General features: G+C 49.2%; 1 protein-coding gene across 4 annotated transcripts in view; it reads left to right on the plus strand.

The window, feature by feature from the left end:
- BBS2 (Bardet-Biedl syndrome 2) overlaps nucleotides 1–26752 on the plus strand; it is a 240030-nt gene that overhangs the window by 109498 nt on the left and 103780 nt on the right. The window contains exon 1 of one of the 4 annotated variants that reach the window (XM_063945437.1): nucleotides 18078–18254. The exons of the other annotated variants lie outside the window; for them this stretch is intronic. The gene's annotated coding sequence lies outside the window, so the exon portion shown is untranslated. Of the gene's footprint in view, nucleotides 1–18077; nucleotides 18255–26752 lie in introns of those variants that run through there. 4 annotated transcript variants of the gene reach the window in all.

Genomic DNA, 26752 nt, shown 5'->3' on the forward strand with positions numbered 1-26752 from the left:
ATATACATGTACAGTGCCCAGCTGTACATGTATATATGTGTTTATGCCATAATTGAGGTTTATATTGCTGCCCAGGGCGCCCCCCCTGCGCCCTGCACCCTTACAGTGACCGGAGTGTGTGAGGTGTATGGGAGCAATGGCGCACAGCTGCAGTGCTGTGCGTTACCTCAGTGAAGATCACGAAGTCTTCTGCCGCCTTTGAAGCCTTCTTACTTCTCATACTCACCCGGCTTCTATCTTCTGGCTCTGCGAGGAGGACGGCGGCGCGGCTCTGGGACGAACTCCAGGGTGAGACCTGTGTTCCGACTCCCTCTGGAGCTAATGGTGTCCAGTAGCCTAAGAAACAGGACCTTGAAACTCAGAGAAGTAGGGCTGTTTCTCTCTCCTCAGTCCCACGATGCAGGGAGTCTGTTGCCAGCAGTGCTCCCTGAAAATAAAAAATAAGAATTTACTCACCGGTAATTCTATTTCTCGTAGTCCGTAGTGGATGCTGGGGACTCCGTAAGGACCATGGGGAATAGACGGGCGCCGCAGGAGACTGGGCACTCTAAAGAAAGATTAGGTACTATCTGGTGTGCACTGGCTCCTCCCTCTATGCCCCTCCTCCAGACCTCAGTTAGGGAAACTGTGCCCGGAAGAGCTGACATTACAAGGAAAGGATTTTGGAATCCAGGGTAAGACTCATATCAGCCACACCAATCACACCGTACAACTCGTGATAACCTTACCCAGTTAACAGTATGAACAACAACTGAGCATCACTCAACGGATGGCTCATAACAATAACCCTTTATTAAGCAATAACTATATACACGTATTGCAGAAAGTCCGCACTTGGGACGGGCGCCCAGCATCCACTACGGACTACGAGAAATAGAATTACCGGTGAGTAAATTCTTATTTTCTCTAACGTCCTAGTGGATGCTGGGGACTCCGTAAGGACCTTGGGGATTATACCAAAGCTCCCAAACGGGCGGGAGAGTGCGGATGACTCTGCAGCACCGAATGAGCAAACACAAGGTCCTCCTCAGCCAGGGTATCAAACTTGTAGAACTTTGCAAAAGTGTTTGAACCCGACCAAGTAGCCGCTCGGCAAAGCTGTAAAGCCGAGACCCGCTGCCCAAGAAGAGCCCACCTTCCTTGTGGAATGGGCTTTCACTGATTTTGGATGCGGCAATCCAGCCGCAGAATGAGCCAGCTGAATCGTGCTACAGATCCAGCGAGCAATAGTTTGCTTTGAAGCAGGAGCACCCAGCTTATTGGGTGCATACAGAATAAACAGCGAGTCATTCTTCCTGACTCCAGCCGTTCTGGAAACATATATTTTCAAAGCCCGGACTACGTCCAGCAACTTGGAGTCCTCCAAGTACCGAGTAGCCGCAGGGACCACAATAGGTTGGTTCAAATGAAACGATGATACCACCTTTGGGAGAAATTGGGGACGAGTCCTCAATTCTGCCCTGTCCATATGGAAGATCAAATAAGGGCTTTTACATGACAAAGCCGCCAATTCTGATACACGCCTCGCCGATGCTAAGGCCAACAGCATGACCACTTTCCACGTGAGATACTTTAGTTCCACGGTCTTAAGTGGTTCAAACCAGTGGGATTTCAGGAAATCCAACACAACGTTAAGATCCCAAGGTGCCACTGGTGGCACAAAAGGGGGCTAAATATGCAGCACTCCCTTTACAAACGTCTGAACCTCAGGCAGTGAAGCCAGTTCTTTTTGAAAGAAAATGGATAGGGCCGAAATCTGGACCTTTATGGACCCTAATTTCAGGCCCATAGTCACACCTGACTGTAGGAAGTGCAGAAATCGACCCAGCTGGAATTCCTCTGTAGGGGCCATCCTGGCCTCACACCAAGCAACATATCTTCGCCATATACGGTGATAATGCTTAGCTGTTACATCCTTCCTAGCCTTTATCAGCGTAGGAATCACTTCATCCGGGATGCCCTTTTCCGTTAGGATCCGGCGTTCAACCGCCATGCCGTCAAACGCAGCCGCGGTAAGTCTTGGAACAGACAGGGCCCCTGTTGCAACAGGTCCTGTCTGAGAGGCAGAGGCCATGGGTCCTCTGTGATCATCTCTTGTAGTTCTGGGTACCAAGTCCTTCTTGGCCAATCCGGAACGATGAGTATTGTTCTCACTCCTCTTTTTCTTACTATTCTCAGTACCTTGGGTATGAGAGGAAGAGGAGGGAACACATATACCGACTGGAACACCCAGGGTGTCACTAGCGCGTCCACAGCTATCGCCTGAGGGTCCCTTGACCTGGCGCAATATCTTTTTAGCTTTTTGTTGAGGCGGGACGCCATCATGTCCACCTGTGGCAGTTCCCATCGATTTGCAATCTGTGTGAAGACTTCTTGATGAAGTCCCCACTCTCCCGGGTGGAGGTCGTGTCTGCTGAGGAAGTCTGCTTCCCAGTTGTCCACTCCCGGAATGAACACTGCTGACAGTGCTTGTACGTGAATCTCCGCCCAACGAAGAATCTTTGTGGCTTCTGCCATCGCCACCCTGCTTCTTGTGCCGCCCTGGCGGTTTACATGGGCGACCGCCGTGATGTTGTCTGACTGAATCAGCACTGGTTGGTCTCGAAGCAGGGGCTCCGCTTGACTCAGGGCGTTGTATATGGCCCTTAGTTCCAGTATATTTATGTGCAGACAAGTCTCCTGACTTGACCACTGCCCTTGGAAGTTTCTTCCCTGAGTGACTGCCCCCCATCCGCGGAGGCTTGCATCCGTGGTCACCAGAACCCAGTCCTGTATGCCGAACCTGCGGCCCTCGAGAAGATGAGCACTCTGCAGCCACCACAGAAGAGACACCCTGGCCCTCGGGGACAGGGTGATCAGCCGATGCATCTGAAGATGCGATCCGGACCACTTGTCCAACAGATCCCACTGAAAGATCCTCGCATGGAACCTGCCGAAGGGAATGGCTTCGTATGAGGCCACCATCTTTCCCAGGACTCGCGTGCAGTGATGCACCGACACCTGTTTTGGTTTTAGGAGGTCCCTGACCAGAGTCACTAACTCCTGGGCCTTCTCCTCCGGGAGAAACACCTTCTTCTGTTCTGTGTCCAGAATCATACCCAGGAAGGGCAGACGCGTCGTAGGAATCAGCTGCGACTTTGGAATATTCAGAATCCAGCCGTGCTGTTGCAACACTTCCCGAGAGTGTGCTACGCTGATCAACTGCTCCCTGGACCTCGCCCTTATGAGGAGATCGTCCAAGTACGGGATAACCGTAACTCCTTGCTTCCGAAGGAGTACCATCATTTCGGCCATTACCTTGGTAAATACTCTCGGTGCCGTGGACAGACCAAACGGCAACGTCTGGAATTGGTAATGACAGTCCTGTACCACAAACCTGAGGTACTCCTGGTGAGGTGGATAAATGGGGACATGCAAGTAAGCATCCTTGATGTCCAGAGATACCATAAAATCCCCCTCTTCCAGGCTTGCAATGACCGCTCTGAGCGATTCCATTTTGAACTTGAATTTTTTCATATAAATGTTCAAGGATTTTAAATTCAGAATGGGTCTTACCGAACCATCCAGTTTCGGTACCACAAACAATGTGGAATAGTAACCCCTTCCCTGTTGAAGGAGGGGGACCATTATTATCACTTGCTGGAGGTACAGCTTGTGAATTGCCGCCAGGTCTACCTCCCTTTCCGTGGGGGAAGCTGGCAAGGCTGATTTTAGGTAACGGTGAGGGGGAGTCACTTCGAACTCCAGCTTGTATCCCTGAGATACAATTTGTATAGCCCAAGGATCCACCTGTGAGCGAACCCACTGGTTGCTGAATTTTCGGAGACGCGCCCCCACCGCTCTTGGCTCCGCCTGTGGAGCCCCAGCGTCATGCGGTGGACTTAGTGGAAGCCGGGGAGGACTTTTGTTCCTGGGAACTAGCTGCATGGTGCAGCTTCTTTCCTCTACCCCTGCCTCTGGCAAGAAAGGATGCACCTCTGACCTTCTTGCTTCTCTGAGAACGAAAGGACTGCATTTGATAATACGGTGCTTTCTTAGGCTGTGAGGAAACCTGAGGCAAGAAAGACGACTTTCCAGCTGTCGCTGTGGACACAAGGTCTGAGAGGCCGTTCCTAAACAATTCCTCACCCTTATAAGGCAAAACCTCCATGTGTTTTTTAGAATCGGCATCCCCTGTCCATTGCCGAGTCCATAAGACCCTCCTGGCAGAAATGGACATTGCATTAATTCTAGAGCCCAGCAGGCAAATGTCCCTCTGGGCATCCCGCATATATAAGACGGCGTCTTTTATATGGCCCAGGGTTAGCAAGACACTATCCCTGTCCAGGGCATCTATGTCCTCTGACAGAGTATATGTCCATGCTGCTACAGCGCTACACATCCAGGCTGAAGCAATAGCTGGTCTCAGTAGAGTACCAGAGTGTGTGTGTATACACTGACTTCAAGATAGCTTCCTGCTTCCTATCCGCAGGATCCTTTAGGGCGGCCGTATCCTGAGACGGCAGGGCCACCTTCTTAGATAAGCGTGTCAGCGCCTTGTCTACCCTAGGAGAGGATTCCCAACGTAACCTGTCCGTTGGCGGGAAAGGGTACGCCAGCAGTAATTTTTTGGAAATCACCACTTTCTTATCAGGGGAACTCCACGCTTCTTCACATAACTCATTTAATTCATGTGACGGGGGAAAAGTCACTGCCTGCTTTTTCTCCCCAAACATATACACCCTCTTGTCAGGGACAGGGTTAACCTCTGAAATGTGCAATACATCTTTCATTGCAATAATCATGTAGCGGATGGCCTTGGTCATCTTAGGCTGTAATTGTGCCTCATCATCGTCGACACTGGAGTCGGACTCCGTGTCGGCATCTGTGTCAACCATCTGAGATAGTGGGCGTTTATGAGACCCTGACGGCCTCTGAGTCGCCTGGGCAGGCCCGGGTTGAGACCCCGGCTGTCCCAAGGCTGCAGCGTCATCAAACCTTTTATGCAAGGAGCTTACATTATCATTTAAGACCTTCCACATATCCATCCAATCAGGTGTCGGCCCCGACAGCGGCGACACCACATTTATCCGCACTTGCTCCGCCTCCATGTAACCCTCCTCATCAAACATGTCGACACAGCCGTACCGACACACAGCAGACACACAGGGAATGCTCTGACTGAGGACAGGACCCCACAAAGGCCTTTGGGGAGACAGAGAGAGAGTATGCCAGCACACACCACAGCGCTATATAACCCAGGGATATTCACTATAATAAGTGATTACCCAATAGCTGCCGATTTTATGTCTTTTGCGCCTAAATTTATGTGCCCCCCCTCTCTTTTTTACCCTTCTTGTACCTGGATACTGCAGGGGAGAGCCTGGGGAGCGTCCTTCCAGCGGAGCTATGAAGAGAAAATGGCGCTGGTGTGCTGAGGAAGAAGGCCCCGCCCCCTCAGCGGCGGGCTTCTGTCCCGCATCTGTGTGAAAAAAATGGTGGTGGTTTTTACATATATACAGTGCCTGACTGTATATATGTATGTTACGCCAAAAAGGTACTTCAATTGTTGCCCAGGGCGCCCCCCCCCCCCCAGCGCCCTGCACCCTACAGTGACCGGAGTGTGAAAGTGTGCTGGGAGCAATGGCGCACAGCTGCGGTGCTGTGCGCTACCTTAAATGAAGACAGGAGTCTTCAGCCGCCGTCTTCAAGCTTCTGTTCTTCTGGCTCTGCGAGGGGGACGGCGGCGCGGCTCCGGGAACGGACGATCGAGGACAGATGCCTGTGTTCGAACCCTCTGGAGCTAATGGTGTCCAGTAGCCTAAGAAGTGCAACCTAGCTGTAGACAGGTAGGTTTGCTTCTCTCCCCTCAGTCCCTCGTAGCAGTGAGTCTGTTGCCAGCAGAAGCTCACTGAAACTAAAAAACCTAACAAATACTTTCTTTTACTAGCAGGCTCAGGAGAGCCCACTAGGAGCACCCAGCTCTGGCCGGGCACAGATTCTAACTGAGGTCTGGAGGAGGGGCATAGAGGGAGGAGCCAGTGCACACCAGATAGTACCTAATCTTTCTTTAGAGTGCCCAGTCTCCTGCGGAGCCCGTCTATTCCCCATGGTCCTTACGGAGTCCCCAGCATCCACTAGGACGTTAGAGAAAACCTAATTAAAATAATAAGAATTTACTTACCGATAATTCTATTTCTCGGAGTCCGTAGTGGATGCTGGGGTTCCTGAAAGGACCATGGGGAATAGCGGCTCCGCAGGAGACAGGGCACAAAAGTAAAGCTTTTACAGGTCAGGTGGTGTGTACTGGCTCCTCCCCCTATGACCCTCCTCCAGACTCCAGTTAGGTACTGTGCCCGGACGAGCGTACACAATAAGGGAGGATTTTGAATCCCGGGTAAGACTCATACCAGCCACACCAATCACACCGTACAACTTGTGATCTAAACCCAGTTAACAGTATGATAACAGAGGAGCCTCTGAAAGATGGCTTCCTAAACAATAACCCGAATTAGTTAACAATAACTATGTACAAGTATTGCAGATAATCCGCACTTGGGATGGGCGCCCAGCATCCACTACGGACTCCGAGAAATAGAATTATCGGTAAGTAAATTCTTATTTTCTCTATCGTCCTAAGTGGATGCTGGGGTTCCTGAAAGGACCATGGGGATTATACCAAAGCTCCCAAACGGGCGGGAGAGTGCGGATGACTCTGCAGCACCGAATGAGAGAACTCCAGGTCCTCCTTTTCCAGGGTATCAAATTTGTAAAAATTTACAAACGTGTTCTCCCCTGACCACGTAGCTGCTCGGCAGAGTTGTAATGCCGAGACCCCTCGGGCAGCCGCCCAAGATGAGCCCACCTTCCTTGCAGAATGGGCCTTAACAGATTTAGGCTGTGGCAGGCCTGCCACAGAATGTACAAGTTGAATTTTGTTACAAATCCAACGAGCAATCGACTGCTTAGAAGCAGGTGCACCCAACTTGTTGGGTGCATACAGTATAAACAGCGAGTCAGATTTTCTGACTCCAGCCGTCCTTTAAATGTATATTTTTAAGGCTCTGACAACGTCCAACAACTTGGAGTCCTTCAAGTCGTCTGTAGCCGCAGGCACTACAATAGGCTGGTTCAGGTGAAACGCTGATACCACCTTAGGGAGAAAATGCGGACGCGTCCGCAGCTCTGCCCTATGTCGAATGGAAAATTTAAATAAGGGCTTTTATAAAACAAAAGCCGCCAGTTCAGATACTCTCCCGGCCGAAGCCAGGGCCAGTAACATAGTCACTTTCCATGTGAGATATTTCAAATCCACATTCTTTAGTGGTTCAAACCAATTGGATTTGAGGAAATCTAAAACTACATTTAGATCCCACGGTGCCACCTTAGGCACCACAGGAGGCTGTATATGCAGTACTCCTTTGATAAAAATCTGGACCTCAGGGACTGAGGCCAATTCTTTTTGGAAGAATATTGATAGGGCCGAAATTTGAACCTTAATAGATCCCAATTTGAGACCCATAGACAATCCTGATTGCAGGAAATGTAGGAAAACGACCCAGTTGAAATTCCTCCATCGGAGCACTCCGCTGCTCGCACCACGCAACATATTTTCGCCAAATCCGGCGATAATGCTTCGCGGTGACTTCCTTCCTTGCCTTTATCAAGGTAGGAATGACTTCTTCTGGAATGCCTTTTCCTTTTAGGATCTGGCATTCAAACGCCATGCCGTCAAACGCAGCCGCGGTAAGTCTTGAAAAAGACAAGGACCCTGCTGAAGCAGGTCCCTTCTCAGAAGTAGAGGCCACGGATCGTCCGTGACCATCTCTTGAAGTTCCGGGTACCAAGTCCTTCTTGGCCAATCCGGAGCCACTAGTCTTACTCCTCTTTGCCGTATAATCCTCAATACCTTTGGTATGAGAGGCAGAGGAGGAAACACATATACCGACTGGTACACCCAAGGTGTTACCAGCGCGTCCACAGCTATTGCCTGCGGATCTCTTGACCTGGCGCAATACCTGTCCAGTGTTTTGTTGAGGCGAGACGCCATCATGTCCACCATTGGTTTTACCCAACGGTTTAATAGCATGTGGAAAACTTCTGGATGAAGTCCCCACTCTCCCGGGTGAAGGTCGTGTCTGCTGAGGAAGTCTGCTTCCCAGTTGTCCACGCCCGGGATGAATACTGCTGACAGTGCTATCACGTGATTCTCCGCCCAGCGAAGGATCCTGGCAGCTTCTGCCATTGCCCTCCTGCTTCTTGTGCCGCCCTGTCTGTTTACATGGGCGACTGCCGTGATGTTGTCCGACTGGATCAACACCGGTCTTCCTTGAAGCAGAGGTTCCGCCTGGCTTAGAGCATTGTAGATTGCTCTTAGTTCCAGAATGCTTATGTGAAGAGACTTTTTCAGGCTCGACCACACTCCCTGGAAATTTCTTCCCTGTGTGACTGCTCCCCAGCCTCTCAGGCTGGCATCCGTGGTCACCAGGATCCAATCCTGCATGCCGAATCTGCGGCCCTCCAATAGATGAGCCTCCTGCAACCACCACAGAAGGGATACCCTTGTCCTCGGCGACAGGGTTATCCGCAGGTGCATCTGAAGATGCGACCCTGACCATTTGTCCAACAGATCCCTTTGCATGGAATCTGCCGAAAGGGATTGCTTCGTAAGAAGCTACCATTTTTTCCCAGGACTCTTGTGCATTGATGTACAGACACCTTTCTTGGTTTTAGGAGGTTCCTGACCAGGTCAGATAACTCCTTGGCTTTTTCTTCGGGAAGAAAAACCTTTTTCTGAACTGTGTCCAGAATCATCCCCAGGAACAGCAGACGAGTTGTCGGCATTAATTGGGATTTTGGAATATTCAGAATCCATCCGTGCTGCTTTAGCACCTCTTGAGATAGTGCTAAACCCATCTCTAGCTGTTCTCTGGACCTTGCCCTTATTAGGAGATCGTCCAAGTATGGGATAATTAATACGCCTTTTCTTCGAAGAAGAAATATTATCTCGGCCATTACCTTTGTAAAGACCCGAGGTGCCGTGGACAAACCAAACGGCAGCGTCTGAAACTGATAGTGACAGTTTTGTACAACGAACCTGAGGTACCCCTGGTGTGAGGGGTAATTGGAACGTGGAGATACGCATCCTTGATGTCCAAGGATACCATAAAGTCCCCTTCTTCCAGGTTCGCTATCACTGCTCTGAGTGACTCCATCTTGAACTTGAACTTCTTTATGTACAGGTTCAAGGACTTCAGATTTAGAATAGGCCTTACCGAGCCATCCGGCTTCGGTACCACAAAAAGAGTGGAATAATACCCCTTCCCTTGTTGTAGAAGAGGTACCTTGACTATCACCTGCTGAGAATACAGCTTGTGAATGGCTTCCAAAACCGTCTCCCTTTCTGAGGAGGACGTTGGTAAAGCAGACTTCAGGAAACGGCGAGGTGGCTCTGTCTCTAATTTCAACCTGTACCCCTGAGATATTATCTGCAGGATCCAGGGATTTACCTGCGAGTGAGCCCACTGCGCGCTGTAATTCTTGAGACGACCGCCTACCGCCCCCGAGTCCGCTTGCGAGGCCCCAGCGTCATGCTGAGGCTTTTGTAGAAGCCGGGGAGGGCTTCTGTTCCTGGGAAGGAGCTGCCTGTTGCTGTCTCTTCCCTCGTCCTCTGCCTCGTGGCAGATATGAATAGCCCTTTGCTCTCTTATTTTTAAAGGAACGAAAGGGCTGCGGTTGAAAGGTCGGTGCCTTTTTCTGTTGGGGAGTGACTTGAGGTAGAAAGGTGGATTTCCCGGCCGTAGCCGTGGCCACCAAATCCGATAGACCGACCCCAAATAACTCCTCTACGCATCGCCTGTCCACTGTCGTGTCCATAAAGCTCTTCTGGCCGAAATGGACATAGCACTTACCCGTGATGCCAGTGTGCAGATATCTCTCTGTGCATCACGCATATAAAGAAATGCATCCTTTATTTGTTCTAACGACAGTAAAATATTGTCCCTGTCCAGGGTATCAATATTTTCGATCAGGGACTATGACCAAACTACCCCAGCACTGCACATCCAGGCAGTCGCAATAGCTGGTCGTAGTATAACACCTGCATGTGTGTATATACCTTTTTGGATATTTTCCATCCTCCTATCTGATGGATCTTTAAGTGCGGCCGTCTCAGGAGAGGGTAACGCCACTTGTTTTGATAAGCGTGTTAGCGCTTTGTCCACCCTAGGAGGTGTTTCCCAGCGCTCCCTAACCTCTGGCGGGAAAGGGTATAAAGCCAATAACTTCTTTGAAATTAGTAGTTTTTTATCGGGGCACCCCACGCTTCATCACACACGTCATTTAATTCTTCTGATTCGGTAAAAACTACTGGTAGTTTTTTCACACCCCACATAATACCCTGTTTAGTGGTACCTGTAGTATCAGCTAAATGTAACATCTCCTTTATTGCCAAAATCATATAACGTGTGGTCCTACTGGAAAATACGGTTGATTCGTCACCTTCACCACCGGAATCAGTGCCTGTGTCTGGGTCTGTGTCGACCGACTGAGGCAAGGGGCGTTTTACAGCCCCTGACGGTGTTTGAGGCGCCTGGACAGGCACTAATTGAGTGTCCGGCCGCCTCATGTCGGCAAACGACTGCTTAAGCGAGTTGACGCTATCCCGTAATTCCACAAATAAAGGCATCCATTCTGGTGTCGACCCCCTAGGAGGTGACATCCTCATATTTGGCAATTGCTCCGCCTCCACACCAATAACGTCCTCATACATGTCGACACACACGTACCGACACACAGCAGACACACAGGGAATGCTCTATACGAAGACAGGACCCACTAGCCCTTTGGGGAGACAGAGGGAGAGTCTGCCAGCACACACCAAAAAACGCTATATATGACAGGGATAGCCTTATGATTAAGTGCTCCCTTATAGCTGCTTTTATATTAATATATTGCCATTTATTTTGCCCCCCCTCTCTGTTATACCCTGTTTCTGTAGTGCAGTGCAGGGGAGAGACCTGGGAGCCTTCCTGACCAGCGGAGCTGTGACAGAAAATGGCGCCGTGTGCTGAGGAGATAGGCCCCGCCCCTTTTTCGGCGGGCTCGTCTCCCGCTATTTAGTACATTTAGGCAGGGGTAAATATCTCCATATAGCCTCTGGGGCTATATGTGAGGTATTTTTAGCCTTTTTAAAGGTTTTCATTTGCCTCCCAGGGCGCCCCCCTCCCAGCGCCCTGCACCCTCAGTGACAGCGTGTGAAGTGTGCTGAGAGGAAAATGGCGCACAGCTGCAGTGCTGTGCGCTACCTTAAGAAGACTGCAGGAGTCTTCAGCCGCCGATTCTGGACCTCTTCTTGCTTCAGCATCTGTGAGGGGGCCGGCGGCGTGGCTCCGGTGACCATCCAGGCTGTACCTGTGATCGTCCCTCTGGAGCTTCATGTCCAGTAGCCAAGAAGCCAATCCATCCTGCACGCAGGTGAGTTCACTTCTTCTCCCCTCTGTCCCTCGTTGCAGTGATCCTGTTGCCAGCAGGAATCACTGTAAAATAAAAAACCTAAGCTAAACTCTCTAAGCAGCTCTTTATGAGAGCCACCTAGAATTGCACCCTTCTCGGCCGGGCACAAAAATCTAACTGGAGTCTGGAGGAGGGTCATAGGGGGAGGAGCCAGTACACACCACCTGACCTGTAAAAGCTTTACTTTTGTGCCCTGTCTCCTGCGGAGCCGCTATTCCCCATGGTCCTTTCAGGAACCCCAGCATCCACTTAGGACGATAGAGAAAAGATTTTACTCACCGGTAAATCTATTTCTCGTAGTCCGTAGTGGATGCTGGGAACTCCGTAAGGACCATGGGGAATAGACGGGCTCCGCAGGAAACTGGGCACTCTAAAAGAAAGATTAGGTACTATCTGGTGTGCACTGGCTCCTCCCTCTATGCCCCTCCTCCAGACCTCAGTTAGGATACTGTGCCCGGAAGAGCTGACACAATAAGGAAGGATTTTGAATCCCGGGTAAGACTCATACCAGCCACACCAATCACACCGTATAACTCGTGATACGATACCCAGTTAACAGTATGAAGTATAACTGAGCCTCTCAACAGATGGCTCAACAATAACCCTTTAGTTAGGCAATAACTATATACAAGTATTGCAGACAATCCGCACTTGGGATGGGCGCCCAGCATCCACTACGGACTACGAGAAATAGATTTACCGGTGAGTAAAATCTTATTTTCTCTGACGTCCTAGTGGATGCTGGGAACTCCGTAAGGACCATGGGGATTATACCAAAGCTCCCAAACGGGCGGGAGAGTGCGGATGACTCTGCAGCACCGAATGAGAGAACTCAAGGTCCTCCTCAGCCAGGGTATCAAATTTGTAGAATTTAGCAAACGTGTTTGCCCCTGACCAAGTTGCAGCTCGGCAAAGTTGTAAAGCCGAGACCCCTCGGGCAGGCGCCCAAGATGAGCCCACTTTCCTTGTGGAATGGGCTTTTACTGATTTAGGATGCGGCAATCCAGCCGCAAAATGCGCCAGCTGAATTGTGCTACAAATCCAGCGAGCAATAGTCTGCTTAGAAGCAGGAGCACCTAGTTTGTTGGGTGCATACAGGATAAAAAGCGAGTCAGTTTTCCTGACTCCAGCCGTCCTGGAAACATAAATTTTCAAGGCCCTGACTACGTCCAGTAACTTGGAATCTTCCAAGTCCCTAGTAGCCGCAGGCACTTCAATAGGTTGGTTCAAGTGAAAAGCTGATACCACCTTAGGGAGAAACTGTGGACGAGTCCTCAATTCTGCCCTATCCATATGGAAAATCAGATAAGGGCTTTTACATGACAAAGCCGCCAATTCTGACACACGCCTGGCCGAAGCCAAGGCCAATAACATGACCACTTTCCACGTGAGATATTTCAGATCCACAGTTTTAAGTGGCTCAAACCAATGTGATTTCAGGAAACTCAACACCACGTTGAGATCCCAAGGTGCCACAGGAGGCACAAAAGGGGGCTGAATATGTAGCACACCCTTTACAAATGTCTGAACTTCAGGCAGTGAAGCCAGTTCTTTTTGGAAGAAAATCGACAGAGCCGAAATCTGGACCTTAATGGAACCCAATTTTAGGCCCATAGTCACTCCCGACTGTAGGAAGTGCAGAAAACGACCCAGCTGAAATTCCTCAGTAGGGGCCTTCCTGGCCTCACACCATGCAACATATTTTCGCCAAATACGGTGATAATGGTTTGCGGTTACTTCTTTCCTAGCTTTTATCAGCGTAGGAATGACTTCCTCCGGAATGCCCTTTTCCTTTAGGATCCGGAATTCAACCGCCATGCCGTCAAACGCAGCCGCGGTAAGTCTTGGAACAGACAGGGCCCCTGCTGTAGCAGATCCTGTCTGAGCGGTAGAGGCCATGGGTCCTCTGATATCATTTCTTGAAGTTCTGGGTACCAAGCTCTTCTTGGCCAATCCGGAACCACGAGTATCGTTCTTACTTCTCGCCTTCTTGTTATTCTCAGTACCTTTGGTATGAGAGGCAGAGGAGGGAACACATAAACCGACTGGTACACCCACGGTGTCACTAGAGCGTCCACAGCTATCGCCTGAGGGTCCCTTGACCTGGCGCAATATCTCTTTAGCTTTTTGTTGAGGCGGGACGCCATCATGTCCACCTGTGGCCTTTCCCAACGGTTTACCAACAGTTGGAAGACTTCTGGATGAAGTCCCCACTCTCCCGGGTGTAGGTCGTGTCTGCTGAGGAAGTCTGCTTCCCAGTTGTCCACTCCCGGAATGAACACTGCTGACAGTGCTAAGACGTGATTTTCCGCCCATCGGAGAATCCTTGTGGCTTCTGCCATCGCCATCCTGCTTCTTGTGCCGCCCTGTCGGTTTACATGGGCGACTGCCGTGATGTTGTCTGATTGGATCAGTACCGGCTGGTTTTGAAGCAGGGGCCTTGCCTGACTTAGGGCATTGTAAATGGCCCTCAGTTCCAGAATATTTATGTGTAGGGACGACTCCTGACTTGACCAAAGTCCTTGGAAATTTATTCCCTGTGTGACTGCCCCCCAGCCTCGAAGGCTGGCATCCGTGGTCACCAGGACCCAGTCCTGTATGCCGAATCTGCGGCCCTCTAGAAGATGAGCACTCTGCAGCCACCACAGCAGAGACACCCTGGTCTTGGAGACAGGGTTATCAGCCGATGCATCTGAAGATGCGATCCCGACCACTTGTCCAAGAGGTCCCACTGAAAGGTTCTTGCATGGAACCTGCCGAATGGAATTGCTTCGTATGAAGCTACCATTTTTCCGAGGACTCGTGTGCAGTGATGCACCGATACCTGTTTTGGTTTCAGGAGGTCTCTGACTAGAGATGACAGCTCCTTGGCTTTCTCCTGCGGGAGAAACACTTTTTTCTGTTCTGTTTCCAGAACCATCCCCAGGAACAGTAGGCGTGTGGAAGGAACCAGCTGTGACTTTGGAATGTTTAGAATCCATCCGTGCTGTTGTAGCACCTCCCGAGATAGTGCTACTCCGACCAACAACTGCTCCTTGGACCTCGCCTTTATAAGGAGATCGTCCAAGTACGGGATAATTAAAACTCCCTTTTTTCGAAGGAGTATCATCATTTCTGCCATTACCTTGGTAAACACCCTCGGTGCCGTGGACAGTCCAAACGGCAGTGTCTGGAATTGGTAATGGCAATCCTGTACCACAAATCTGAGGTACTCCTGGTGAGGATGGTAAATGGGGACATGCAGGTAAGCATCCTTAATGTCCAGGGATACCATGTAATCCCCCTTGTCCAGGCTTGCAATAACCGCCCTGAGTGATTCCATCTTGAACTTTAATTTTTTTATGTATGTGTTCAAGGATTTCAAATTTAAAATGGGTCTCACCGAACCGTCCGGTTTCGGTACCACAAACAGTGTGGAATAGTAACCCCGTCCTTGTTGAAGTAGGGGCACCTTGACTATCACCTGCTGGGAATACAGCTTGTGAATTGCCTCTAGCACAGCCTCCCTGCCCGAGGGAGTTGTCGGCAAGGCAGATTTTAGGAAACGGCGGGGGGGAGGCGCCTCGAATTCCAGCTTGTAGCCCTGAGATACTACTTGAAGGATCCAGGGATCCACCTGTGAGCGAGCCCACTGATCGCTGAAATTTTTGAGGCGGCCCCCCACCGTACCTGGCTCCGCCTGTGGAGCCCCACCGTCATGCGGCGGACTTGGAAGAAGCGGGGGAGGACTTTTGTTCCTGGGAACCTGCTGTTTGTTGCAGCTTTTTTCCCCTACCTCTGCCTCTGGACAGAAAGGACCCGCCTTTTCCCCGCCTGTTTTTCTGGGGTCGAAAGGACTGTACCTGATAATACGGCGCTTTCTTAGGCTGTGAGGGGACATGGGGCAAAAATGCTGACTTCCCAGCTGTTGCTGTGGAAACTAGGTCTGAGAGACTATCCCCGAATAACTCCTCACCCTTATAAGGCAAAACTTCCATGTGCCTTTTCGAATCTGCATCCCCTGTCCACTGCCGAGTCCATAAGCCTCTCCTAGCAGAGATGGACAGAGCACTTATTTTAGATGCCAGTCGGCAGATCTCCCTCTGTGCATCTCTCATGTATAAGACTGAGTCTTTTATATGCTCTACGGTTAACAGAATAGTGTCCCTGTCTAGGGTGTCAATATTTTCCGACAGGGAATCTGACCACGCAGCTGCAGCACTGCACATCCATGCTGAAGCAATCGCTGGTCTCAGTATAATGCCTGAGTGTGTATATACAGACTTCAGGATCGCCTCCTGCTTTCTATCAGCAGGCTCCTTTAGGGCGGCCGTATCCGGAGACGGTAGTGCCACCTTTTTTGACAAGCGTGTGAGCGCTTTATCCACCCTAGGGGGTGTTTCCCAACGTGACCTATCCTCTGGCAAGAAAGGGAACGCCATTAGTAACTTTTTAGAAATTACCAATTTTTTATCAGGGAAGCCCACGCTTCTTCACACACTTCATTTAATTCTTCAGATGGGGGAAAAACTATTGGTAGTTTTTTCTCCCCAAACATAATACCCTTTTTTGAGGTACCTGGGTTTATATCAGAAATGTGTAATACCTCTTTCATTGCCTCAATCATGCAACGAATGGCCCTAGTGGACATTAAATTAGACTCTTCGTCGTCGACACTGGTATCAGTATCCGTGTCGACATCTGTGTCTGCCATCTGAGGTAGCGGGCGCTTTAGAGCCCCTGATGGCCTTTGCGTCGTCTGGGCAGGCACGAGCTGAGAAGCCGGCTGTCCCGCATTTGGCATGTCGTCAAATTTTTTATGTAAGGAGTCGACACTTGCACGTAATTCCTTCCATAAGTCCATCCACTCAGGTGTCTGCCCCGCAGGGGGTGACATCACATTTATAGGCATCTGCTCTGCCTCCACATAAGCCTCCTCATCAAACATGTCGACACAGCCGTACCGACACACCGCACACACACAGGGAATGCTCTGACAGAGGACAGGACCCCACAAAAAGCCCTTTGGGGAGACAGAGAGAGAGTATGCCAGCACACACCAGAGCGCTATATAATACAGGGACTAACTGAATTATATCCCCTTATAGCTACTATAAATTATATACTGCGCCTAAATTTAGTGCCCCCCCTCTCTTTTTTACCCTTCTGTAGTGCAGACTGCAGGGGAGAGCCAGGGAGCTTCCTTCCAGCGGAGCTGTGAGGGAGAAATGGCGCCAGTGTGCTGAGGGAGATAGCTCCGCCCCTTTTTCGGCTGACTTTTCTCCCGCTTATTTATGGAATCTGGCAGGGGTATTTATCACATATATAGCCTCTGGGGCTATATATTGTGATTATTTTGCCAGCCAAGGTCTAATTATTGCTGCTCAGGGCGCCCCCCCCCCCCAGCGCCCTGCACCCATCAGTGACCGGAGTGTGAGGTGTACAAGAGGAGCAATGGCGCACAGCTGCAGTGCTGTGCGCTACCTTGGTGAAGACTTAAGTCTTCTGCCGCCGATTTTTCCGGACCTCTTCTAGCTTCTGGCTCTGTAAGGGGGACAGCGGCGCGGCTCGGGGAACGAACACCAAGGACGGGTCCTGCGGTCGATCCCTCTGGAGCTAATGGTGTCCAGTAGCCTAAGAAGCCCAAGCTAGCTGCAAGTAGGTAGGTTCGCTTCTTCTCCCCTTAGTCCCTCGTTGCAGTGAGCCTGTTGCCAGCAGGTCTCACAGTAAAATAAAAAACCTAAAATATACTTTCTTTCTAGGAGCTCAGGAGAGCCCCTAGTGTGCATCCAGCTCGGCCGGGCACAGAAATCTAACTGAGGTCTGGAGGAGGGGCATAGAGGGAGGAGCCAGTGCACACCAGATAGTACCAAATCTTTCTTATAGAGTGCCCAGTCTCCTGCGGAGCCCGTCTATTCCCCATGGTCCTTACGGAGTTCCCAGCATCCACTAGGACGTCAGAGAAAATACTTTCTTAGCAGGAAACTCAGGAGAGCTCCCTGCAGTGCACCCATCTCCTCTGGGCACAGTATCAAACTGAGGTCTGGAGGAGGGGCATAGAGGGAGGAGCCAGTGCACACCTAGAGTCAAAGTCTTTCTTAAAGAGCCCATGTCTCCTGCGGAGCCCGTCTATCCCATGGTTCTTGCGGAGTCCCAGCATCCTCTAGGACGTTAGAAAAATATGTATGTATGTATGTATGTATGTATGTATATATATTTACACACACACACACCCCCCCCCCCCCCCCCCTTCACCATTACACAACCCATTCTATGAATAGACTGATCTGGTTTAAAAAAAAAAGAAACAGCAAGCATCATACAGACAGTACTTATTAAAACATTTAAAGCAGCAGTAATTTCCAAACATTTTCGTTGCAATGAGCATCCTTTTAAAAAAACACCCAATAATGACATTTGAAGCAAAAGAAATACCTTTATAATATCAGCTTTATTGAAATAACAAGAAAAGTGCTCTCCACAAATGAAAATACACAACAAACAAAGATGTTTTAGCCCGTAGATATCCGTCTAGCATAGAAAACGAGCTGGCAACAAGCGGTTGTTAAGTAGATTCCTCACAAGCCGAGGGCAGTGCAAGCTGGGTAAAAGGGGCGGAGATTGTGGGACGGAGCGGCCAGGACCGGAACAGGCTAATCAGCAAAGACCAGACTCATTACGTTGCCTGCTTCCATAAACATTCACAGAACTTTATTGACAACGGACGCGGAGACATTGTGGGACAGCATTAGTCAGTACGGAGGAGAGGTTACCCGTACCAGGTAGCGGTAACGCAGGGAATAGGATGGTGATGTAAGGGGGAGGGGGGATGTGATTGTGCAGGACATGTTGGCCGTACAGTCACACCGGCCGAGAGATGGGCTATGCGGTGCGGCCAGGTTGCGTTACCATGGTGACGGGAGGCCGCAGCTGTCACCCAGATTACGCTCTGTATAGCATAATTCTGCAAACTCGGTCCTCATTACCCCACACAGTGCATGTTTCTCTAACGTCCTAGTGGATGCTGGGGACTCCGTCAGGACCATGGGGAATAGCGGCTCCGCAGGAGACAGGGCACAAAAGCAAGCTTTTAGGATCACATGGTGTGTACTGGCTCCTCCCCCTATGACCCTCCTCCAAGCCTCAGTTAGGTTTTTGTGCCCGGCCGAGAAGGGTGCAATCTAGGTGGCTCTCTTAAAGAGTTACTTAGAAAAAGTTTTTAGGTTCTTTATTTTCAGTGAGTCCTGCTGGCAACAGGCTCACTGCATCGAGGGACTTAGGGGAGAGATTTTCAACTCACCTGCGTGCAGGATGGATTGGATTCTTAGGCTACTGGACATAGCTCCAGAGGGAGTCGGAACACAGGGCTCGCCCTGGGGTTCGTCCCGGAGCCGCGCCGCCGACCCCCCTTGCAGACGCTGAAGATGAAGAGGTCCGGAACCAGGCGGCAGAAGACTCTCAGTCTTCATCAGGTAGCGCACAGCACTGCAGCTGTGCGCCATTGTTGTCAGCACACTTCACACAGCGGTCACGGAGGGTGCAGGGCGCTGGGGGGGGGCGCCCTGGGCAGCAATGTATAATACCTGTATGGCGAAAAATACATCACATATAGCCCTTGAGGCTATATGGATGTATTTAACCCCTGCCAGATATCTAAAACTCCGGAGAAGAAGCCCGCCGAAAAGGGGGCGGGGCCTATTCTCCTCAGCACACAGCGCCATTTTCCCTCACAGAAAGGCTGGTGGGAAGGCTCCCATGCTCTCCCCTGCACTGCACTACAGAAACAGGGTTAAAACAGAGAGGGGGGGCACTGATTTGGCGATATGTATATATATTGAAATGCTATAAGGGAGGAACACTTATATAAAGGTTGTCCCTGGATAATTATAGCGTTTTGGTGTGTGCTGGCAAACTCTCCCTCTGTCTCCCCAAAGGGCTAGTGGGTCCTGTCCTCTATCAGAGCATTCCCTATGTGTGTGCTGTATGTCGGTACGTGTGTGTCGACATGTATGAGGAAAATATTGGTGAGGAGGCGGAGCAAATTGCCTGTAATGGTGATGTCACTCTCTAGGGAGTCGACACCGGAATGGATGGCTTATTTATGGAAATTACGTGACAATGTCAACACGCTGCAAGCCGGTTGACGACATGAGCGGGCCGGCGAACAAATTAGTATCTGTCCAGGCGTCTCAAACACCGTCAGGGGCTGTAAAATGCCCATTTACCTCAGTCGGTCGACACAGACCCAGACACGGACACTGATTTCAGTGTCGACGGTGAAGAAACAAACGTATTTTCTTTTAGGGCCACACGTTAAGGGCAATGAAGGAGGTGTTACATATTTCTGATACTCCAAGTACCACAAAAAAGGGTATTATGTGTGAGGTGAAAAAACTACCTGTAGTTTTTCCTGAATCAGATAAATTAAATGAAGTGTGTGATGATGCGTGGGTTTCCCCCGATAGAAAATTATTGGCGGTATACCCTTTCCCGCCAGAAGTTAAGGCGCGGTGGGAAACACCCCTCAGGGTGGATAAGGCGCTCACACGCTTATCAGAACAAGTGGCGGTACCATCTACGGATAGGGCCGTACTTAAGGAGCCAGCTGATAGGAGGCTGAAAAATATCCTAAAAAGTATACACACACATGCTGGTGTTATACTGCGACCAGCGATCGCCTCAGCCTGGATGTGCAGAGCTGAGGTGGCTTGGTCGGATTCCCTGACTAAAAATATTGATACCTTTGACAGGGACAGTATTTTATTGACTATAGAGCATTTAAAGGATGCATTTCTATATATGCGAGATGCGCAGAGGGATATTTGCACTCTGGCATCAAGAGTAAATGCGATGTCCATATCTGCAAGAAGATGTTTATGGACACGACAGTGGTCAGGTGATGCAGATTCCAAACGGCACAAAGATGTATTGCCGTATAAAGGGGAGGAGTTATTTGGGGTCGGTCCATGGGACCTGGTGGCCAGGGCAACTGCTGGAAAATCCACCGTTTTTTACCCTAAGTCACATCTCTGCAGAAAAAGACACCGTCTTTTCAGCCTCAGTCCTTTCGTCCCTATAAGAGTCATATCTGCCCAGGGATAGAGGAAAGGGAAGAAGACTGCAGCAGGCAGCCCATTCCCAGGAACAGAAGCCCTCCACCGCTTCTACCAAGTTCTCAGCATGACGCTGGGACCGTACAGGACCCCTGGATCCTACAAGTAGTATCCAAGGGGTACAGATTGGAATGTCGAGAGGTTTCCCCCCTCGCAGGTTCCTGTAGTCTGCTGTACCAATGTCTCCCTCCGACAGGGAGGCAGTATTGAAAACAATTCACAAGCTGTATTCCCAGCAGGTGATAATAAAATTACCCCTCCGACAACAAGGAAAGGGGTATTACTCCACACTATATGGTGGTACTGAAGGCTAGGTGAGACCTATTCTAAATCTGAAAAATTTGAACACTTACAAGGGTTCAAATCCAGATGGAGTCACTCAGAGCAGTGATAGCAAAGAACAAGGGGACTATATGGTGTCCCGGGACATCAGGAATGCTTACCTCCATGTCCCAAAATTTGCCTTTTCTCACCAAGGGTACCTCAGGTTCGTGGTACAGAACTGTCACTATCAGTTTCAAGACGATGCCGTTGGATTGTCCAAGGCAACCAAGGTCCTTACCAAGGTAATGACCGAAAGGAGGATTCGTCTTCAAAGAAAATGGACGACCTCCTGATAAGAACAAGGTCCAGAGAACAGTTGGAGGTCGGAGTAGCACTATCTCAAGTAGTTCTACGACAGCACGGGTGGATTCTAAATATTCCAAAACCGCAGTTGTTCCGACGACACGTCTGCTGGTCCTAGGGATGATTCTGGACACAGTCCAGGAAAAGGTGTTTCTCCCAGAGGAGAAAGCCAGGGAGTTATCCGAGCTAATCGGGATCCTCCTAAAACCAGGAAAAGTGTCAGTGCATCATTGCACAAGAGTCCTGGTAAAAATGGTGGCTTATTACGAAGCGCTTCCATTCGGCAGATTTCACGCAAGAACTCTTCAGTGGGATCTGCTGGACAAATGGTCCGGATCGCATCTTCAGATGCATCAGCGGATAACCCTATATCCAAGGACAAGGGTGTCTCTCCTGTGGTGATTACAGAGTGCTCATCTTCTAGAGGGCCGCAGATTCGGCATTCAGGATTGGATGCTCGTGACCACGGAGGCCAGCCTGAGAGGCTGGGGAGCAGTCACACAAGGAGTGTGATCAAGTCTGGAGAATTCTCTCCACATAAATATACTGGAGCTAAGAGCAAATTTATAATGCTCTAAGCTTAGCAAGACCTCTGCTTCAAGGTCAGCCGGTATTGATCCAGTGGGATAACATCACGGCAGTCGCCCACGTAAACAGAAAGGGCGGCACAAGAAGCAGGAGGGCAGTGGCAAAACTGCAAGGATTTTTCGCTAGGCGGAAAATCATGTGATAGCGCTGTCAGCAGTGTTCATTCCGGGAGTGGACGACTGGGAAGCAGACTTCCGCAGCAGGCACGACCTCCACCCGGGAGAGTGGGAACTTCATCGGGAAGTTTTCCGCATGATTGTGAACCGTTGGGAAAGACCAAAGGTGGACATGATGGCGTCCCGCCCGAACAAAAAATGGGACAGGTATTGCGCCAGGTCACGAGACCTTCAGGCGATAGCTGTGGACGTCCTGGTAACACCGTGGGTGTAACAGTCGGTGTATGTATTCCCTCCTCTGCTTCTCATAACCAAGGTATTGAGAATTATAAGACATAGAGGAGTAAGAACTATACTCGTGGCTCCGGATTGGCCAAGAGGGACTTGGTAACCGGAACTTCAAGAGATGCTCACAGAGGACTAATGGCCTCGGGAGCTAAGAAGGGATTTGCTTTCAGCAAGTACCATGTCTGTTCCAAGAGGAACCGTGGCATCGGCCTTTAAGAAAGGACCTGCTCCAGCAGGGACCTTGTCTGTTCCAAGACTTACCGCGACTGCGTTTGACGGCATGGCGGTTGAACGCCGGATCCTAAGGAAAAAGGCATTCCGGAAGAGGTCATACCTACCCTGGTCAAAGCCAGGAAGGAAGTGACCGCACAATGTTATCACCACATGTGGTAAAAATATGTTGCGTGGGTGAGGCCAGGAAGGCCCCACGAAAAAATTTCAACTAGGTCGATTTCTGCACTTCCTGCAAACAGGAGTGTCTAGGAGCCTCAAATTGGGGTCCATTAAGGTTCAAGTTTCGGCCCTATAGATTTTCTTCCAGAAAGAATTGGCTTCAGTTCCTGAAGTCCAGACGTTTGTCAAGGGAGTATTGCATATACAGCCCTTGTGTGCCTCCAGTGGCACCGTGGGATCTCAACGTAGTGTTGGGATTCCTCAAATCATATTGGTTTGAACCACTCAAATCTGTGGATTTGAAATATCTCACATGGAAAGTGACCATGCTGTTGGCCCTGGCCTCGGCCAGGCGATTGTCAAAATTGGCGGCTTTGTCTTACAAAAGCCCATATTTGATTTTCCATTCGGACAGGGCAGAACTGCGGACTCGTCCCCAGTTTCTTCCTAAGGTGGTGTCAGCGTTTCACCTGAAACAACCTATTGTGGTGCCTGCGGCTACTAGGGACTTGGAAGACTCCAAGTTGCTAGACGTTGTCAGGGCCCTGAAAATATATATATATATAATTCCAGGACGGCTGGAGTCAGAAAGTCTGACTTGCTGTTTATATTGTAGGCACCCAAAAAGCTGGGTGCTCCTGCTTCTAAGCAGACTATTGCTCGTTGGATTTGTAGTACAATTCAGCTTGCACATTCTGTGGCAGGCCTGCCACAGCCAAAATCTGTAAATGCCCATTCCACAAGGAAGGTGGGCTCATCTTGGGCGGCTGCCCGAGGGGTCTCGGCTTTACAACTTTGCCGAGCAGCTACTTGGTCAGGGGCAAACACGTTTGCTAAATTCTACAAATTTGATACCCTGGCTGAGGAGGACCTGGAGTTCTCTCATTCGGTGCTGCAGAGTCATCCGCACTCTCCCGCCCGTTTGGGAGCTTTGGTATAATCCCCATGGTCCTGACGGAGTCCCCAGCATCCACTAGGACGTTAGAGAAAATAAGATTTTACTTACCGATAAATCTATTTCTCATAGTCCGTAGTGGATGCTGGGCGCCCATCCCAAGTGCGGATTGTCTGCATTACTTGTACATAGTTATTGTTACAAAAAAATCGGGTTATTATTGTTGTGAGCCATCTTTTTTAGAGGCTACTTCATTGTTATCATACTGTTAACTGGGTTCAAATCACAAGTTGTACGGTGTGATTGGTGTGGCTGGTATGAGTCTTACCCGGGATTCAAGATCCTTCCTTATTGTGTACGCTCGTCCGGGCACAGTACCTAACTGAGGCTTGGAGGAGGGTCATAGGGGGAGGAGCCAGTACACACCATGTGATCCTAAAAGCTTGCTTTTGTGCCCTGTCTCCTGCGGAGCCGCTATTCCCCATGGTCCTGACGGAGTCCCCAGCATCCACTACGGACTATGAGAAATAGATTTATCGGTAAGTAAAATCTTATTTTTGCAGGTCTCCTCATAGAATCACAAGTGAAATAATTAACTCCCCCTGCGTACCTGCTGGGTTACCTGCAAAACATGCACTGTGTGGGGTAATGAGGACCGAGTTTGCAGACCTATGCTGTATAGGGACACACAACCATCCACATACATAGCAGTGTATTATGTGTCTCACACCCCACATCCGTGTGTGCATATGTGTGTGTAATATGTGATCCATTGATTAGACTGCAGTATTATATTAGCATAGGCTGATGACATCAGTTTTGCCAATGAAACTGTGCAATTGGCTGATATTGGTGGCGCCTCTCACCTTTTGTAAATCTGTTTTATCATAATCATAAATAGTTGGACCACCCAAAAAATTGAAAATAGGACTTAACTGGCGCTTATTTGGTCACAGTTGTTTCCACAATATGTCAGGCTTCAAAGTCATATGTTATCCCCATATCACAAGGTTCATATGGAGGGAAAGAAAGTCATGTATAGTGAAGTACAGTTTAATAAATGAAAATCACATACACAATCACATGAACAATGCATAAAATCCATATACACGCCATTCACCTTGACAAAGACCCCAGTTACGGGGGTGGAAACACGTTGGTGTTACATGCAGGGGACTTCGACGGCAATAGGAGGGCCAGCAGTACTGGTGATCCCTGGAGTGTCTGGGACTCCCTCATCTCCCAATACTGGTAAAACGGTTCTAAGGGGCCTATTTATCACCATCCGCATCTTGGATGCGGATGACAGGTGATAAAATCGCCCAAACTCGCACTGCGATAATTTATTACATTGCAGGGATTTATCAATTATCGCATGTAGGGACAGAGCTTGCAGTCAAGCTCTGTCCCTGCGATGCCGTTTCGCAGCATCATCGGGGTATTTTTCATAACAAATACCCCAATGTCCTGCTGTGCATGCACCGCTACCTCCGCCACCTGGTCGCCCCCCCCCCCCCTTCACGTCTACGCCCACGTGCCGCGAACACCCCCCTCAGCAGGAAAATATACTCACCTGTCCAGGGAGCTGGACCACGCTGCTTCTGCTGGGCTGTCGGGCGCCGGATCCTGTGTGCTGCATTGACCCCCGCTGCTGTAAAGTGTGCTGCTGCTTTGCAGCGTCACTTTACTGCACCGGGGTCACAATGCAGCACATGGGAGACCCGGCAGCGCTCAGCAGAGCAGTGGACACCGGCTCCTTGGGACAGGTGAGTATGTTTTTTTTTTCCCCCGTTTTTTTTTTTTTTTTTTTTTTTAACACTCTGATCAGTCTGTGTGTCCATCGGACACACAGAGCTGATCACTGGAGTCGGGTCCCGCACAGCTTTCTCAAGCTGGGCAAAAGGGTGTATATCGCAGTGCTGCCCTGTGATGCTGGCGAGATTATCATGGCACACTGCGGTATTTTTTCACTATATTTTTTTTTTTTTAGTAAGTTTGGCTACATCGCATTTGCCATTATAAGTATGGGGAATGCAATGTGGGTTACTAAAAAAAAAAGTGAATTTAAGGGTTTGGAGCAGTTTTTCATGAAAACTGCTCCAAATGCCCTTTTAATACATTCAGGTGATACTAAAATAATGTGAAAAGGGCGTGAAAACACCCTTTTTCACATTATTTTAGTAAAAATAATGTTCATAAATAGACCTCTTTAATCAGGTAGTAACTTGCCTTTTTGCAAGATTATAAGGAACCATTGCGATTTGTGTGGATATTTCAAAAATAATAATTTATATGGATTTCATGTCATTGCGTATGTGATTTTAATTTATTAAACTGTACTTCACTATACATTACTTTCCCTCCATATGAACCTTGTGATATGGGGATAACATATGACTTTGAAGCCTGAAATATTGTCAAACAATTGTGAACAAATAAGCGCCAGTTAAGTCCTATTTTCAATTTTTTGGTGGTGTTACTATTGGTGGAGGGTAGAGGAAACCTTCTTTGGAAGGACTATATAGGCTGCTTATGCGCCCTAGTGGTTTTTTTACGTAATTGTTGTGTGGTATAAGTAGTTGGAGGCTATGGCTACCTATGTATGCTCCGCTTGGCTCGCCACAGGTTACTATAACCATTAGATAATGATGTTGAAGCCGGGATTCCCATTCCCTTAACCCAGCAAAATAAATATATAAAACGTGTGTGTGTGTGTGTGTGTGTGTACATCCACATAGAGGGTTGCGGCACTCCTGGATCTTGCTCAATATAAGCAAATATTGGCATCTCCCGCTGTGGTCCGTGACAAAATTTTTGAAATAAAAATGAAATATTGACTACACGGACAGCGGCGGGAGATGCCAGTATTTGCCAGCAAGACTCTGGAGTGCCGCAACCCTCTGTTTGGATGTACATAACTATAATTTTGAGGGCACCAGGACAACAAGCATCTCAATAACTGTGAGTGCCGGCTACACAGACGTTGTATGTATCTATGTATCTATGTATGTATGTATGTATATATGTATGTATCTATAATATCTAGCTCTCTGTTATACTGTGGGATCTATTGTGTTCATGCGAAATGAAATGACACATGCAGCTTGGATTGGCAGAATATTGCTGTTTCCTCTAAATGAAATGGATTACTTTTGTTCTGGTGGACATCTATGCTGAGAAACACCTTTATTCATCCTATTCTGATAGCTGACAGTAATATTGGCTGTGCCAAAATCAGGTGTAAAAAAAAAAAAAAAAAA

The sequence above is a fragment of the Pseudophryne corroboree genome, chromosome 11, assembly GCF_028390025.1.
Source record: "Pseudophryne corroboree isolate aPseCor3 chromosome 11, aPseCor3.hap2, whole genome shotgun sequence".
Classification (NCBI taxonomy): Eukaryota; Metazoa; Chordata; class Amphibia; order Anura; family Myobatrachidae; genus Pseudophryne; species Pseudophryne corroboree.